The 12,514-nt window shown below is 40.5% G+C and overlaps 1 protein-coding gene and 1 long non-coding RNA gene across 3 annotated transcripts in view; one reads left to right on the forward strand and one right to left on the reverse strand.

Annotated features, from left to right (window-relative positions):
- Positions 1 to 7,053, reverse strand: part of LOC116673155 (uncharacterized) — a 13,526-nt gene extending 6,473 nt beyond the window's left edge. The window contains exon 1 of the long non-coding RNA XR_004327771.1: positions 7,040 to 7,053. This is a non-coding gene — a long non-coding RNA (uncharacterized LOC116673155). The remainder of the gene's footprint in view (positions 1 to 7,039) is intronic.
- The window catches only part of sult4a1 (sulfotransferase family 4A, member 1), a 68,605-nt gene that overhangs the window by 30,036 nt on the left and 26,055 nt on the right, over positions 1 to 12,514 (forward strand). The gene's annotated exons all lie outside the window — the stretch shown is intronic.

A 12,514-nucleotide genomic window follows, 5' to 3' on the forward strand; every position in this document is an offset into this window, starting at 1 on the left:
CCCTGCTATTAACCTGACTTTATTAATCAAATTGGTGGAGAAATAGCTCATTGAAAAGCTAAAACCCTCCCAATGATGTTCAATGCACTGAAATAAATATTTCACTAAAAAACGATTCATTATTTTAATAAGACAGAAAGGTCAAATTTTGGGAAGACAAAGTTTTGTCGCCTATACATAATTGAACAAATTTACTAACATACTAAAATATGTCAGCAAATAAATTGTGGTGCGGTTGAGATCCAAATTTAATATCTGTATGACCCCCATGAGCTTGGGACTGCATCCATGCGGTTTGGCAAGGATTCACAATGTATTGATGAAGTCATCAGAAGAGCTAGGAAAGCAGTCTTGCATGCCTCCAAGAGTTCATCAAATTCTTTGGTTTGGTCTTCCATGCTTCCTCTTTCATCCTACCCCACATATGCTCAATGACGTTCATGTCTGGTGACTGGGCCGGCCAATCCTGGAGCATCTTTCTTCTTCGCCTTGAGGAACTTTGAAGTGGAGATGGAATATGCATGGAGAACCATCCTGCTGGAGAATTTGGCCTCTTTATGGTTGGAATATAAGAGGTAGCTAAGATTTCTTGGTATTTGAGACTATTGATGTTGCCTTCCACCCTGCAGATCTCTCGCACACCCCCATACTGGATGTAACCCCAGACCATGATTTTTCCCGCCACAAAACTTCCACTGTTTCTGGGTGAATCTTGGATCCATGCGGGCTCCAGTAGGTCTGCAATATTGCGGCAACTGTGGTGTAATTCAACGAAGATTCAACTGAAAAATCCACTTTCTTCCACTTCTCCAGCGTCCATCCTTTTAGCAAGCTGTGGGCCTTGGCAAATGCCACACTTTTTTCAATTGTCTTTTGATTAGTGCTGGCTTCTGGGCACTGATTCGACCATGGAGGCCATTTCGAGACGAATCTGACAAACTGTTCAGGTTGACACATGACCTTCAGGTGACCATGTCTGGTGGAGCTCTGCTGCAGTGGAAAATGGCTGGCCTTGGATTTTAGAGCCAACAAACGGTCCTCTCGAGCAGTTGTCTTGGGCGGGTCTGCCTGACCTGGGCTTGTCAAAAACATCTCCAGTGTCTCAAATTGTTTTTTTAATCCACTGTACTTGACGCTGAGCACATTGAAGGTGTCTGCCACATCAGCAGTGATCTGGTCTTCAGCCTCTTGATAATCAAAACTTTAGTCTCAGGTGAATCTTAGACATGTTTTGCAGATGTCTAGTTGCAGTTGATGTGACGGCTAGTGACTGGGGTTGTTTCATACACACCTGAGACCTAATTGATCCATTATTAGTCACAGGTGAGCTCATATGACAAGGCGACAACCATTGTCTTTGCAAAAAATGACTCAATGGGCTTTACCAAGCGGAATATTAGAACACTTTTTGACAGTTTCTTTTTGCACTGAAACATTATTACAAAAGCTGTTGGGATTAAAATGAGCCATTTCTTGTAAATAAATCTTGATTAGAAATATATTTCAGCGGCCACTTCGGTCAATTTGTACACAAGCGACAGACTTTTGTCAGGGACTGTACATGTACTAATAGAGGATGTCAAAGTGTGTGTGGGGGGCTGCCCATGGAAAAGCGCCCCGAGCAGTTGGGGGTTTGGTGCCTTGTTCAAGAGCACCTTGGCATGCCCAGGAGTGAACTGGCACCTCTCCAGCTCCCATCCACCAGCATACTTTGGTCCGTATGTGAATTGACCAGCAACCGTCTGGTTCCCAACCCAACTCCCTTGACTTTAGGAAAAGTGACACGCTGGACACAAGTTAGGGTTAGGGTTTGAAATCCTGTGTTTGTTTGACCCATCCACCCACCTCAATGTTGAGCTTTTCATTTATGTATTCATAAGGACAGCGTACATTCATTAAGATTTCTGCAAATGTGGCAGTGTAAGCCAGCCGCTAATTTCCAACTGTAGTCCTTTGGCAAGAGTGTATGAAACCACGATTGACTTGGACAGTTTTCCCAGATGTCAAGTCAGTTACCAATCACTACAGTTATTGCTCTTAATGCTATGTCATCTTTGGCGCCGCAAAGCTCTGCCTCCCGGTGAAGGTGCTTTTTGCGTCTCATCGGATGCCCAATGCTTGCTGGCGCATTCGCTGAAAGTTTCAACGTCCTGGTTTACTTTGGTGATATGTGGCCTACTGAATATGCGCAGTAGTGTTTCCCTGCTGTCCCACCCCTGAGTTCCCTCTGGGTCAATGACTTACATTGTGTTGATGTTCTCATATAATTTTTCTCTGCTTGAAAATTTTTTTCCAACAAAAAAGTCCATTGATAGTATACTAATACTATAAAATAAAATTGCATACTAATACACTAAAACAAGATGATGACAATGGTAACCATTGTAACTGCTAAACATTAGCATGTTAGCTTTGTCATTGTGAGCATGTTAGCACATTAGCACAAAGCTTAACCCTTGTGTTGTTCTTCTTGTCAACCATTTTATTGCTTTTTCCAACTTTTTTGTTTCATGTTTTTGGTGTTTTTTCCAAATTTTGTTGATAATTTTTTAAACGTTGACATTTTCAGAGCTTATTTCAATGGCCCATTTTTTGTGGAAAAAAAGAAAGGAAGAGTAACTGAAAACGGATCAATTTGACCCAGGTTAAGAATTCAAGAGGGAGGCAGGTTTTCTCTGTATTTGTGTGTGTATTGCTCTCCTCTGGTGTCCAGGATCTGGGGACGCTGGTGGAAAATTTAGCCCGTTCCTTGGTGTTTCCTGTGACAAGGCTCAGCTGGAGGGCATGGTGGAGAGCTGCAACCAGCTTATTGAGCAGTGCTGCAACTCGGAGGCGCTGTCCATCTGCAGAGGTAGTGGGAGGGAAATAGAAGAAGGAAAACCCTTCACTTCCTCTTGTCTGGTAGCTAGGCAGAGTTCTGTGTGAGTTCTGACTTACTAAAGGTCCGTGTTTCGTTGACACTGAAACTATTTTTAATTCACCTTCACTGGATCTGACATTCTTCTTTTGGCTCCATCAGCTTATGATTTTACAGTTAGAGTCCCATGGCTGTATATATGGGTCTTCAATTAGCCTAAGTGATATAATATTTTTGTGAATTCCAAACAGTGTGGAAGATGTTTACAAGACTCAGACTACTCTCAAATTGCATAAAATTAATTTTATTCTAAGTGTCTGTGTCATCTGGCAGAACAGAAAAGTAAAAAAGTCACTCATTATTTCCATGTATGATGCAAACAAGCAGTTCCTGGTAGAAGACAGAATTAAATCAGCATTGTGGTAATGCCACAGTTTTAGATATGTGGAGAGGAGGGACTGAGAGGAGAGAAAGCAAAATGTAGTTAATGTTCCCTCTCAGAGCCATTAGATCTGGCTATGGTGATCTCATGATATCATCTAGCTACCCGGAGCCAAAGCTATTTAAAGACCAGGGAAGGAGAAAAACAAATCATATAACTGCATATCTTCTTCTTTTTTTAGAATCTGCTGTGACTGTAGGGATCAATACGATTGTTGAATGGGAAGTTATCTTAGGCCAATAACCTACGTCCTCCCAAATTACAAAAACAGGATCTTCCTTATCTCTAGGTGTCTATGCAATTTTGACATTGACAAAAAATTGACTGCAACTTCTCTTTTTGAGATCGGTGTCCCCGTTCCCCTGGATATAGACAGAACACACACACAAACACGCACGCACGGACACACACACAGGCCGGCACTATCATTGATCTTCTATAAAACACCTTAAGTGGTTACTCTAATAGTGTCCCATGTAGCAGAGTGTACTAGTTGCAGGGTTATATGTTTTTTTTTATCAATCAATTAATCAATCCATCAATCAGTCAGTTAGTCAGGTTTGCTTATTCATCATTTGGTGTAATTTCCATATCTCACCATTCAGCCAATCACATGCCTCGTAAGCAACAAGCTCAAAACAATCAACTGCTACCAGATTAAGCCAGTTAGCTCCTGTAAGCTAGAGAAAAAACAACGTCTAGCTTTACAGTAAAAAACAGTGGCATTTGATGGGTGAAGGTCCCACTGTCATGAAGGATCGCAGTTATAATTAAAGTCTGTGTGAAAAATGCCACAATTAAATAAAATGTAATTATAATAAAAAAAACCACCAAACTATTTATACATATATTATTTATTTAATATTGTGTCCTTTTTAAATGTATCATATTGACGCTTTCACAATTATCCAAATAGGTCATTGTGATCTTCAGGTTGTGTACATGGATAGTTTTTTTTTTCTCATTTAATTTAAAGGTTGAAAATTATACCACCACCATGTGGCTACATGTTGCATCTACTACCCAGCTTGCAATTCAGCTACATACTTGTGATTCAACCTGCCCACCATGATTTACCCTCTTTGAGTTTCATGTAGACGTCTTTCATTTTTATTCCCTAATTGGTTGAAATTATTCAGTTTGTTTTTTGTTTCCATTCCTATTTGTATTTTAGTTTAATTATGGTTTCTGTCATGTGTTGTTTTTATTTTTTTCCCATTAATTCTTTCTTTTTTAGTGCATGGAAGTCTGGTGTCTGATGTGCTCTAGGCTTAACCACAGCTGTCAGTCTGATCCTGTCTTACACACGTCACAGCAGGTGAGTCCGAGCCCGGCAGGCTGCATTCACTCTGCGCTGAAACTGTCAGATGAGATTCAGAATTCATCAGAATTCACATGGACTTTACATTACATTCAACATTCAGAAAATGCAGAGTAACAAGGCAACACTCCTGAGCAGGTTAGGGTTAATACTGAAGCAATGTTGTTCAAATGGCAGAATCTTCAACAGGGGGTTCACGACCTCCAGGGGTCCTCAGTCATTGCAGGCGGTCCACTACATTTAAACATACATAAATGGCCTGTAGGTACAGGTGCCACATTGGAGCCATCTACAGATACAGGTAAGCTTAAGGATTCACCATGAATTCCACATTTATTTTTAGATTAAAATAAGTATTGTTTTAATACTTAGTATTGTAGGGCACCATGAAAGGTAGTGTATAGCTTTAGGCGACCCAACACATTATTGCGGGCCAGTTTTATTGTAGCCCAGTTTTATACAATATGGGTAGGGGGTCCCTGCTCGTCTCTCTTTCAGTTGGGGGTCTTAAAAAAGGATATCTCGCCCCCTTATTTTTATTTATCTATTGCATTGGAACAGAAAATTAAGACCAAACTCAAACAGTTTTTTCCTCCTACAAATGAAGAATTACCCATCCGCAACATTTTGTTGAAAGAGATAAAAAAATGAAAAGACAACTATAGACATCATCCAATACACCTGTATTTTTGGTCTTTTTAGATGTATATTAAGGGCATCAGGAATAATAAGAACTACATAGTGTATACATATCTTTGTATATATACGGGGTTAACAACACATCTAGCAGATGTTGTTGTTCTTAATGCGTTATCAAATATGCAATATGGTGCCATCTGAAGAAAAAACAACTAGTTTTATTATTTTAAAAGTTAATTTAATTTAAAGCATTTTGTGTAAATGGAAAAAATAGCACTGATGATCATTTGGTCTTTCTATCTCCTTCAAAATGACATGCTCTTACTGTGAGGGAAATGTGGTGTAGTCAATCCACTGCTTATGATTCATAAATTGAAGAAAGACATTTCAGAAATTAAAGTAAACAGATAGAATGAAACGCTCTCTGGGGAGAAAAGATCATTTTCTCAAAAATGACTGTTTTTAGTAGTTAGGGCATGGATGGTAGTTCTAGTGGCTTCCATGATAAATAATTAAGACGTGTTGGTATATTTCTTTAAAAAACAGAGTCATTTAGCATGGGAGGTGTTTTAAAATGAAACCAATACTGTGTAGATCACTTTCAAACTGAGTGTTATCAAAGAATATGTAGCTCTGCATCCACTGCCCCCCCAACTCTGTGCCATGAGCACAATGTCTATAGGAAATATTACCTGTCCCAGATATGTTGATGGTAATTTAACATAAATCAAAAACAATTTGTAAGACCAAGTAACAAAGCGGGATCCACCTTAATGTCCTTATCATGTCAGCTGAATTTGCTTCAAAGTTCAATTTATCAGTATACAGCATAGAAAATATGTTTAGAAATATATGAAATATGGATACCGGGTAGCTCACCTTGAGACAGTGCCCTATAGAGGATTACTCCGTGACGCCGCAGCCGCGGGTTTGACTCCACACTTGGACCTTTGCTGCATTCATTCCCTTTCCTGTCTTCAGCTGGCATATAACCCAAAGGCTAAAATGCCCAAATCTTGTTTTCATTTTAAACAAATTGTACAGCTGAATACAAACACATTTTCTACAAACTCAGTCTGCCACTTATAAATAAACTGTTCCAGGCTGCTCCATGGTATCAGAGTTTTGGATAGTCCCCAGGGAAACATTATTGGCATTTGACAACGCTGGGAAGATTGGCAGAACCGCAGCCATGTGACAGAACTCTGATCCAATGGAATCACTTTGGCAGATTGACAGCACTCTAGCCCAATGGTTTGGGGGGTCGCCAACCCTTGCCCCCCTTCTAGACCCTGCTCTTGGGTGCAGGACACCATTTTGGTGATCTGTTCTAACTTAACGATTATTCCAATTAAAATTGTCCCCTCTCCCTGTGTATCCTGCCTGCAGGTCGTGCGGTCTGTGGAAAGTCTTCACAGTGTCTATGAATGAAAACTTGACGCTGTGTACAGACAGAAGATGGGCAAGTCCGACCTGACCTTTGACTTCTGCCGTGGAGGATACCTGACGCCACTCTCTACCCTCACGGATCTGCTCCAGTACAGTTGACCAAACCCACGCTCCTACTGTGGGAATCCACTCCAAGACTTTTCCCAGAATGCAATATGTCTCAAGTCCCTCAAAATTCCACCCTTGTAGACTGATCAAAATCAACCAGATTTATTGGGAATTTATTGGATTTTCTCAGTCAATAGTTAAACCAAACCTCCCTCAACCCCTACCTCCACAGTATGCTCCCACTGCTGTGTATGTTATGTGTATATAGTAACCAGGTTTCGACTGAAAATGTTTTTTTGAAGGCCGACATCAATACTTGAGCTGAAGCATTTTTTTCCAAATCTCCCAATATGACCGCGTTCACAAACAGGGATTCAAGCTACATGCAGGTATTGTGACTGAAATACGAGAGAATCACGCACACAAAATCTGAACAAAAAAACAACCGTTCAGCAGGATTACTCTCTATTTTGTTGTTGATCCATTAAGGCCAGGGTATGCTAGAAGGAATGAATCTAAATTTGGTTGGCAGAACGCTGAACGAGACTTTTTTGGCAACCAAAGTGTCATATGACTTTAACAAGATAAAAAACACAGAGTGAAAGGTTCAGGTTTTGATGAAAACATGGACACACCCAAATCAATTGCAATTAATGTGTAATAGTGTCAAATCCCAACAGGAGTTATCTTAGGACACTTTACAGATAGAGTAGGTCTAGACCACACTCATAATTTCCAAAGACCCAACAATTTCCCATGAGCAAGTACTGGCCACAGCCACCCAGTGCCATGGTTAGCATTGCCAAGCTTCAATCATGATTGACAGGTCGCGTGTAGCCACACCCTAAGGCTCTGCCTGCTTTATTGTCAATTATTAATAGATGGAAAAATAATTTTAAAAATGAAGATAGTAGGAACATTTCCCCATGGGCTATAGAAAACGACATCTTTTTGCACCCAGGGGAGTCACCCATGCTAGAAGTTAAAGTTCCACTTCTGCATTGGCTTCACTTTTCAGACCCAGAAGCTTCGTCCATCATTTTAAGTCTAGGGTGCAACCAGAAATCCATTCGGTTGATTCAACTAAGAAGTGGTGAAAATCTTTTTTTTGCCTGAACGTTTTTGCCTATTAATGGGAAAAGCAAAGGCACTTGGGCCTCTAGAAGTCGTTTGGGGCCACTCAACTGATGAGGACACTTAGCTTAATTTCGACAGCATGATGATTTACCTCGCGTCCACTTGACTCAACTCCGTTTGGTACAAGTTCTTTTTCGTCTCCCCAAAAGAACAGTCGAGTTGAATGAGTTGTGCCACACACATGCAGTGGAAATGCAGCGATAGTCTGCTCAAGTTCACCCTCCACACAAAAAGCCTGTGAGAGAACAGACATCTCACTCTGACTTATTTGCAGCGTTGTCACCCACACATATCTGTACATAGCCTCAGTAATAGTCTGTTGTTGGAGGGTGTCAGGTGGATAAACCTTCTGAACAATTTACGCCACCATGAAACCACTACACCCCTGCAGAGGGGCTCACATTAATGCAAACAGTTTTATAGGAGGTAAGTAGCTCTATATGTCAGGCCACCACACTAATACAATAAGTAAGTAAGGAATAACTTGCCTAGCATGTATGGTGATTATATTGTAACTGAACAAACTGCTCAAATAGAATAACAGGGTTTCCATCTGCCCTTGAATCTGACAAACCTGTGATCAGTTGAACCCTCAAACTGAGTGCATTACCTGTTGTAATGACGCAACAGTGGTTTCAAGCCAGGTAGACGCATGGGTAACTTTTAAAGTGAAGCCAGTCACGCCTCAACCAATCCAGCAGCTCAGTGTGTTGGTGTGTGTGATCGTTGTTTTTTTTTTTCTCAAGTGCCGCAGGGTGTTCAGCCTCCATCACTCCATTGAGCTTATGTGTGAGAATGAGTGTGTTGAGAGAGAAAGAGAGAGTTTTGTCTTGTCAGCTTAGTTATACTCACCAATGCATCCGGCTTTGTAGACCAACTTAGCCATTAATTCACAGGATTCATCATCCATAAAAACACTGAGTAGAAGAAAACAGTGTAACGTTGCAGCCCCTCAGTGGTAAAATCAACAACCCAGTGATAAGGTCTGACAAGACCCTCCCCCATTTTTACTTTTTATTGTTACTGTAGTGGCACCGCCCTCTAGTTCCCAAAGTAATTATGATGTGATCAAATTAGGGGTACATGAGCGTCAATTCCATATCAGGAGGCAAGTCGGGCAGTGTAGGGTCAACAAAACACAGGATTTCCCCCTTTTTTACACTCTCATTTCAAGTGTGTCATATCCTGATTAATTCCACTTTTTTTCACTTAGCCACATATAGGCTTGAATCTCTGTTAGCCAGATCACAGATCCGATTCAATCTCCATTTTCCAGGCTATATGCCAATGACTCACTTCAGTCCAGAGGGTGGTGGTAATGCACCTGTAGCTGTATCATAACCAGGTCATATAGTTTTGAATTTCAAGTTCACTTTTGTTCAGTTTTAGTTAGTGTGTAATACTAGTTTTAGTTTAGTTTCAGTTTTTTTCAGAATGATTGTTATCTTATATATTTAGTTTTAGTCTTACAGGGATTTGAATTTTCTGCTGGAATGTCAACTCGTTTTAATTTCTATAAAAAAACTATACTGAAATGACATGCTTTCATTTTTTTTATTCCATTGTTAACCTGGCAATACATTTCAGTTTAGTTTTTTTGTTTGAGTTTTTTTTTGTTTTTACAGTTTAAAATATTTTTTCACTGCTTATTTTTATTTAAGGTTATTATATCCCTGACGGTAACAGCTAAAGTGCTGTTTTCAGTTTAGTCCCAACAACAGTTTTATTGTTGGTAGCTAATAACGTCTGTACAGATGCTCGAACATCTGGCAATCTTAGGTGCCCATATGTGGATTCCAAAAAGAGAACACCCCCCGCCCTCGAGACAAAAATAATGGACATGAACTACTCTGTGTCAGCATCATTAAACCCGCGTGAAAAAAGGAAAAATTAAAACAAATGCGGCAACCATGCGTACCAGTAGCCTGGATGCCAGCTCACCTAGCCCCCCCCCACAACATTTGACCAACATTCGGGAAGTTCGGTCTCGACTTGACCGCTGTGGGGCAACATGCTCAAACCATGCTGTTCGGACCAATCAGATTGTCAGGCGGGCTTCATGTGGATATAGCAGATGATCAACAGTAACGGAATCAACCAAGAGTCAACAAAGCACCGGATTGAATTAGTTTACAACAAAGATGGCTGCGCTGGAGATTTGAGATGTGTAGATTCCTCCACCATCGCGTCATTCATTTTAAAGAGGAACAAACCTCCTTTTCTCTGATTGGTTGTATAGTATCCAATTGAGTGAGGCGTTCTTTTTCCTAGTTTCGTTTTGAAACACGCCCCATAATCACAGCCCAATGAAGCAGCATCAGACTCATATTCCGACTAGAATCTTCAGACTCATGGCTATGCTCTCAATCGCGCACTTCCCTTAGTGCACTTACAGAAGTACACTTCGTGCACTACGTACTATCTTGATATTGCGTAAATTTGACAGAGAGTGTTGTCTCAAATCGCGCACTTCCATGGCACTTACCGGAAATGACGATCACATTTCATCCCTTCTCTCTGTACAATTGGGAATTCTCACCAGGGAGAGCATTCCAGTCTGCTGCTGTGTTTCGCAAAAAATAATTCCTGCTTTGTTTTTGATATTTAACAAAATAAATGTGATATATTTGCTCCGTGTCACGCCAGGATGACGATTGCGACGCCGCCGTCATGTCACCCCCCATAGCTTCAAACAGTACACACCCTGTATCGTAATATTCGTTCTTGTTACTGCACTATTAATTCATAATTATACCTTTCTTTGTAGTCCACTCTTTTAAGTATATACTTATGTTCTGCTCTAAAAATCAGTAAAGTAAATATTCATTCATTCCTTTCCTGTTCATTTTAATGCTCACGGTTTCATGAGGACATCCTTGTTGCCCATAGATAAGACTGTGTGTTATGAAGCATTACCCCTTACACTTACCTAATAGACAAACCAATCATTACATCTTTTATATAATTTGTATTTTTGTTCTAAATGGGTCTCATACAGTGACAATACAATAGTGAAGCATAGGTAACAGAATTGACATTTAAATAGATCCATTCCTTTATCATTACTATATCTTGCTACAGTCATGCAACGTGTAATACAAAGATGACAAAGTTAAATACTTTTAATATTATTTATTTTAAAAATGTGTGCTTGTAGTTCTGCAGGCTCCCCCCCCCCCCCCCCCCCCCCCATGCCGTAGCTAGTCTGAGGGGATAGGGACTGAGGGTGGTCTATAGCCCCCCCCAGCCGTAGATAGTCTGATGGGACAGGGACCTGAGGGGAGCAGCATTCTCCAGGGGATCCTTCTACGGTCTGAGGGCCATCGTCACCCCTCAATGACGACCTTTATTTCCTCGTTGGTCCCTGAGAGAACTGGTTATACAGGATAATCATCAGGGGGAAGTAATTATAAAGATCTACACATTCAGGTGGAGCAGAAACCGTGATACGTTGTTAACATTACGCTACTGTTAACGTTCCTGACAATCAGCTGATCGCTATTTCGCTGAGCTAACGCTCCACGTCGGATTATGTACACTGTTAAGATCATACATCTAACACTAAACATCGTCCATGGACAAAAGTTTAACACACAAACAACAATATACTACAACACATGTAACGTAGCTATAACTTATTGCCAATATGGGAAACTGCCGCTTGTTAGCTAAGGTTGGCTTGCTAGCACGTCAAATTACGGTACAATAACGTTATAATTCGTGGTACAAAAATGATTATCGACTGTAAAATTAACCAAGTTACATTTACAAGTGGCTTATATGTTTAGCAAAAAACTCACGTTCACACTTGTATTGCTCCGTCGTCCTCGCTATCGCGTCTTCCCCGCCGCTATCAAAGTTTTTCAACGGTTGTTTACTCCGCCCCTTCCGCTACGTAGCCAAGATGGCGACCGTTTATGTGTGAAAGTGTTCCATCCCATCTCAACTTAACTTTGTGACCGGTTTGAGTACACCATCCGGTAATTTTAAGTACACTTCATTTGACCGCACTACATGTGAACGCACTATGTACTCAATAGTTAGTATTTTAGTACAGAAGTGCGCGATTTGAGACACCGCCATTTTCTGACTAGAATCTGAGTATGACGACGTATGTGCAAAAATAACAAATATGCAAGACTGTACGGCTGCAGCCTGCAGCCTCCTGTCTGGCGCCGCGGGCTTCTACTTCTCAAACTAAAAGCTTGCAGTCTTCATACTTTTGTGTTTTGTGTTTAAGATATGTTATAAGTTGTACAATATGAGAACTGCCTCCTTTTATATCGAAGATGGTGCCATGGTAGTAGTTATAGCTTTATTGACGGGTAATTAATTGCTTCAGTGTTGGTCATATATCATAATAGAAAGCCTTAAGTGGCGCCCATGCTCTCTGCCATAATCTCACATGACCCCAAATCATTTATGAGGTTGTACTAATGCATGGAACTCAGACAAATGGTACACGCTAAAACCCTCCCAAATGATGTTCAATGCACTGAAATAAATTAGTTTCACTAAAAAACGATTCATTATTTTAATAAGACAGAAAGGTCAAATTTTGGGAAGACAAAAGTTTTGTCGCCTATACATAAATTGAACAAATTTACTACAAATACTAAAA

The sequence above is a fragment of the Etheostoma spectabile genome, chromosome 23 (assembly GCF_008692095.1).
Source record: "Etheostoma spectabile isolate EspeVRDwgs_2016 chromosome 23, UIUC_Espe_1.0, whole genome shotgun sequence".
NCBI lineage: Eukaryota > Metazoa > Chordata > Actinopteri > Perciformes > Percidae > Etheostoma > Etheostoma spectabile.